The sequence below is a fragment of the Molothrus aeneus genome, chromosome 1 (assembly GCF_037042795.1).
Source record: "Molothrus aeneus isolate 106 chromosome 1, BPBGC_Maene_1.0, whole genome shotgun sequence".
NCBI lineage: Eukaryota > Metazoa > Chordata > Aves > Passeriformes > Icteridae > Molothrus > Molothrus aeneus.
The window spans coordinates 149,339,907-149,346,048 of record NC_089646.1 but is presented as its reverse complement, the minus strand read 5'-3'; positions in this window follow the sequence as shown (position 1 = coordinate 149,346,048).

Sequence of the window (6,142 nt, the reverse complement as noted above, 5' to 3'; positions counted from 1 at the left end):
TGTACTTTACCTGTTGGCCAGAAAATGTCAGGTTTTCTCTGCAAATGACATGAAGGTGCTTGAAATACATTTTGAGTCTGATGCAAAAAATATGTATTGGATTATTTTTTAAATGTGTTTTTTAGGTAAGGTGACATGCGACTGTTAGAATGAAAATGCTTTATTCCCTGCTCAGAAAATGATAAACTTTAAAATGTGGGGGAAAAAATCAAACCAAAACACCAAAAAACAACCTCAAACCCATATGTTCATCTTGGGACTGTTTAGTGTCAGTTCTGTGCAAAGCCTTGGCCAAAACTCAACCTTGACATCAGTGCACATGGACTGAGGGTACTTCAGGTGACCTGAAATGAAACTGTAGAAAACTGTGTTAATACATCAGATTTTGTTTACAATTATTCCAAACAAGCTTCCTTATTTTAGAACAAACCACTCTGCTGACAGAAATACCTGTTGGAGCACAGTGTGCTGGTGTGGTTTCATAGCAGTGTTAAAGTTGATTTTTATTTGCAAGTGACTGTGCTTTCTGCTGTGGGTTTTGGCCTATCAGAGTGAGTTTCCTGGGGTTCTCTCCTCCCTGCAATTTCCTTCCCTTAATCTCTGGGCCTAGACACTAATGAAGCTCATCCATGGCAGGAGGATTGCTTTATTGTCCTGACTTTGTGGAACACAGATTTTGCAAGTGACTGAATAAACCATTCTGAACCAGCTCATTAATAACTGAATGGGGTAAAATCCTGTCAGTTTGGTTCAGTTCTCAGTCATGATTTCTCAAAGCCCCCCCAAAAGTGTGAAGTGCAGGGTAAATGGCTGCTTTGGAGAAGATATTTCACTACATTGTGCACTGCAGATCGTGGACACTATTGCTGGCAGGGCTTGCAATGTGCAGAGATGCTGAACAGCTCCTCTGTCATTGGTGGGAGCAGAATTTTGTGTTTTCCAGGCAAGGCAGACCCAGGATCATCAGGAAGTTTGGGGAGTGAAGGAGCTCAGTGCTGCTCATGCCCTAGAGAAGAGCAACCCTGGGTACTCCAAGCCTTGGGGAAGTGAGAGAGGAAGGAGGGGAGACATTTCCTTCAAAATTGCCAATTTAAGCACTTGTTAAGGTGACAGTTTAATTCTTAGTTTTCCTTCTGGCTTGTCTGCAAGTGCCTCTGAGAAATCCTGCACCCTGCACCCATCTGCTGGCCCATCCCAGGAGGGGAAGGCTGCAGGGAGCTCCCTGAGTTCATTTGTGATTTTGGGGGGCTCTGACTTGGTTGGTGCTGGGCCAGGGGTGCTGCTGGATCTGGAGGGATGAGAGGTTGGCAGGAGTTCATTATGGGAGTTCTGCAGGTGGCAGCCCTGCAAACCCACAGCACCAGCTGCAGGCTGTGGCTGCTCCTTCCTCCCACCTAAATATCCCCCCCAAAAAGCAATTCCTTTGGATTTGTCCATGTGCTGCCTCAGCAGATCCATTGTAAATCTGCCTGGGGCTGCTCTTCCACCCAGCAACCTCCCTGAGGCTCCCTGAGGAGCCTTGGGTTGCATGGCAGTTCTGTATCAAAGGGAATAATCCTTTCCACAGGACTCTCAGGAGTGCACAGATTTTAGTTGTATTTTTTTCCCCACATTTTGGATGTGCTATTGAACCACAGGCTTTAACTTTGTTATTTTTTTTCCTCCCTTCTTTAAGCACAACTAAACCAACTGCTGGAACAGCTGCTCTCTGCTCTTCAGCAGGGATTGCAGATGCTGTCTGACCTGGGAGCGTGCCTAGGAGTTGTCCCCAAAATATAAATTTAAACTTTTCTAGTCATTTTATAGGGGTTTTTTGGGTGTGCTTGGCAAGCATGAATGGTGAACAGGTCAGCAGGCAAGCTTGGAAGTCTCTAATCCCCTTGCTGGTACTGTTTGTGTTTGCTTTGTTAGCTTAGATTTCCTGTCAGAAAAAAAAAAAAAAGTGAAGTCTTTTCTGTATTTATCAGCTTTTCCTGGTTTTAAAGCCATGAACAGAGGAAGCTTCAGTCATGCTGGTTTTTGTGAAATTGCACATTTTTGCCTGATATGTACTTGACTCAAAGCAGATCCTGTCTGGGCTTTATGGGCACCCCAAAAGCTCAGCTGCTGGGGGTTGGATCAGACCTCTCATGTAGAAACATGACATGCAGTGAATTTTGTTTCTAGATTTCACCAAAGTTAAGTTCTGCATCAACTGTGAGGTGCTCAGACCTCACTGTTTTCTAGCACTGTTTCTATGCTATTAGAAATAAGGATTTGACCCAAAGTCTGTCATTCCTGATAGATTTTCTCGTGAAACTTAAAGACTGAGCCCTTCAATTGCTCATCTCATTTACAAATGACAACTTCATAATTGCTTTCTAAAGAAAATAAGAGAAAAAAAAATCCAAAAAAACATCAAAAGCCATTAAGGAGTAAGTTTTAGATTTATCTTGGAAAATCAAATTTTCAGTGAGGTGCAGTGAGGAATTACATTTGGCAAAGTTCTGTGCCATCCTGAAGAGTGTTACCACTTCCTTTCTGTAATTTGTTGGTAAAGTTTAGTAGATTTTTTAGATCTGTGTGTGTCCCTTTCTGTGTGTGCACACATGTGACAGGACAGGGGACAGTGTATCGGCTGTCTTTAAAAGATACAAAGGCAGTATTTGACTGGAAATAACAAGCACAATTTCCCTGGCTTTTGCAGTATTTTATTGTACAATCACAAAGATTGCAACATTTAGGGCAGTTGATAAGTAAAGATCCAGCCCCAGATTTCTGTGCAGTGGAGTGGTTGACTTGGTCCTGGGAGGGCAAGATGGGAAACAGAATGTATTGATTAAATCTATTTTTTTTTTGCTTTAATTTTGGTACATTGCAAAATTAACTGACTTTATCTTTTAAGGTTTTAATCTTTTAATAGTTTCAAAAAATCTTTTAATATTCTTTTTTATAAAATAACTGAAAAAAAAAGAAACCAAAAATCAATCCAGAAACTTCGTATTGTAAATGTTCCTTCCAATCAAAATGCTTTTGTGACCATTTAAAGTTTTGACCATTTAAAGTTTGTTTGGTTGTTTTTTTTTTCCTGAGGAAAAAAGAAAGCTATGATGTTAAGGTTGTTCCAAGTGGTACTAAATGTTTGTTGAGTAGTGTTGTGTGTGTGTTGCATCTCTGTGGAGCTGTCTCGTGCTTGCAGTATAGAAATGATTGGTGCTGGCTGGGTGAGAGTAGCACTTGTAATGCAAAACCAGGCCCAGAATTACCCTCAGCTGATGTGCAGGGCATCCCTGGCACTGCAGGGTTTGCCATGGAGGTTGTGGCATCACTTGGCAGTGCTGGGGGGTCACAGGGGGTGGGATTCACCCATTGCTTCTCTTGCTGCCCTGGGTGAGCACTTGTGTGATGCTCTGTGGCCAGGCCACTTTAAACTAAGCCTTAACTAAATGCTAAACGTGTCAGATTCCTCTCTCAGAGTATGCAGAAATACTGTTTAACTACAGGGGGATGTTCCTGTAGAGCTTCAGTGTCAGCCAAGGCAGTCTCCTGACCTGAGAAACAAGGGACACCTGTAGCTCTCTGTACTGTGATGCCTCTTTGGGCGCTGGCTGTCACAGGCTCCCGGGCATTCCTCTGGCAGCTGACCCCAAACAGGCTTTCCCAAATCCCAGCTTTGTGTTGTCCTTGTTGTCAGACCTATTCTCCTCCCTCCCCCTGCCAGCAAATCTCTGCCTGAAGGAGGATTGTGATTTAACACTTCAAATTTTACATCCCAGAAAAAGCCATTCTTGAATTCCGTGCTTGCTTTCGGGTAGGTGCCATTGCTTCCACTTCTTATGACTGACATAGGATCCTTAAAACATTTTAAATAGAGGCAAAAAAAAAAAAGTGTTGGGGACCCAGCTTGCTTTTATTTTATTTTTTTTCCAATTTGGATCTACCTCATGTAACCAGTTGGGTGCTAATTACTCAAATTGTCAAGGAGATTTGGCAAAGGCGACCAAACCGACCCCATCCGCGGCCCAAACCCTTGGGTTTCTTGTTCTGAGACACCAATCTTGGATTTGAGTTCTATTCTTTGTGCCTTTGTGTTTTTTTCTCCCCAGTGCATAACAATCAAAACTCATCTTCCTGATTAAAAACAGCAGATGGTTTTTAACTGCACCACAAAAAACTGAATTTGAAAATATTTTTTGGTGTAGCAAGTTGTAAAATCAAGTATCACAGCTGACCTAGGCAAAGAGAAATAGCCAACAAAGAAAGTTTTGGAAATCTTTAATCCTGACCCCAGATCTCTACATCTCTGTGTCTCTATATATGTACATAGCACATGACTTTGTGTATATGTATATATATAAATATAAAATGAAGGGGTACTCATGTAAGGGTGAGGGAATAAAACATCATTGACCTTTCCATAGTTTTGTATGTAACAGTTTACAACTATGTGTAAGTTTTTTCTACTATGTGAACCTTTTTTACTCAAAAAGAATTCCTTTTTGGAAAGCTTTAAGTTGTGATATGCTATCATTTTTTGAAGTTTGAAAAATTTTTTAAAAATCCACTATTTACCAGTACCTACTACAGAGGGGGAATCTTTGCTGTAAAATTGTATTTAGTTTAAATATTAAAAGAAAAAAAAATCTATATATGGGATTGTAAAACTGCATTCCATCATGGCAGGACTTCCCAGCTGTTTCCTAAGGCTTTCTGTTGCAGAGAGACTCGAGCAAAAGGAAAATGCCTCTGTTCAGTGTTTTTATAAAACTGCTCCATCAGGTCTAGACTTAAGCTATATTTTCTAAAGCCTAATCATCCTTTAATATGCTGCAGATAAATGATCAGCATGGTTGCACTTTCTCAGTAATAATGTTTGCCCTGCAATTGGCTCGTGATAAGGACTTCAGTTTTTTAACAAAACCAATCGTTCTTTGGGCAGAAGGTAATATTTATATAGGTACCTCAAGATAAAAAATAAAAAAGAGCCTGAATATGCTGCATTTTGTTTCTTTAACATTTTTCATGTAGCATTTATTTGCTTTTCTGGTTTTTTAGGAGATGACTTAGCTACCTGTTTGCTTTGGGGGACCCCAGTAGTGTTTTAGGCCGTTGTTTTCTCTGGATCTCACAGAATGTAGTATCCTGCCTTGGGATCCTGCAGGAGTTTGGGGTGGGATGTGCCCTGCAGTGTGTACACACGGGGAGGGGGACCATGGAAATTTGCTTTATAGACTTCAGAAAAGGAGAAAAAGGATACTATATTCCTAAAACAGACAATACATGTTCTTAATTCTTAATTATGGTTTGTGGGTTGTTTTTGGCTCGTTCTGCTTTCTTGACTCTTTTCTCAAATACGAGTGTGGAAAGGGGCAGTTGATTAATGGGGGCACACAGTGACCAAATCTGCCCCACTGGTGGGTGTTTTGGGGGTGATTCCCCAAATCCATGGGTAAGAGCAGTGCCCCATGTTGGAGCAGGACCCTCCTGCTCTCTGCCTGCTCCCTACTGCAGGTCCACCCTCTACTCCTTCATTTCCGAGTCAGTGAAGATCTAAAAATGTGCAGAGATGGGGAATTTTTGTTGAGAACTGTTGAAGGAAGCTTCAAAGGCTGTGAAATCGAGCATTTATTGTCATGTTTTTAAGCTTAGGTGGGTCCTTTTCCAAGTTTGTTTTACAGCTTGCAAGGTAAAATAGTTTGCACTACTTTTGCAATAAACTCATGAAAAACCTAACAGGTTCTGTTCTGGTTTCTTACTGTATATATACAACTAATACTAAAGATTTAGCATAGTGTTTTTCACCTCAAAACATAAGACTTGTAACAAGCTCAGAATGCTGTAATTCCTGACAAAATAATGATGTGAATGATATTTTATAAAGTTATTTTGTATGGTGTCGATTTTGTTTTGCCTCATAGTATGTCAATAAAATAAAATTCCTCATCTTTACAAGATATTGTTTGATGTCTTTTCATTTAACATTTGGGCATTTTCTGCAGTTACTTGTGCACTGTGAGACTCTGCCAAAATCTCTGGTCCATTGCCTTCCCTTGCATTTCTCCCCTTGTGTTTGGATGTTTCCCTGTGCTTCCACCCTCTCTGTGCCCAGCCAGGCACAATCCATGCTGCTTTATCTGCTTACAAGTTGTAATCCTGGAATTCT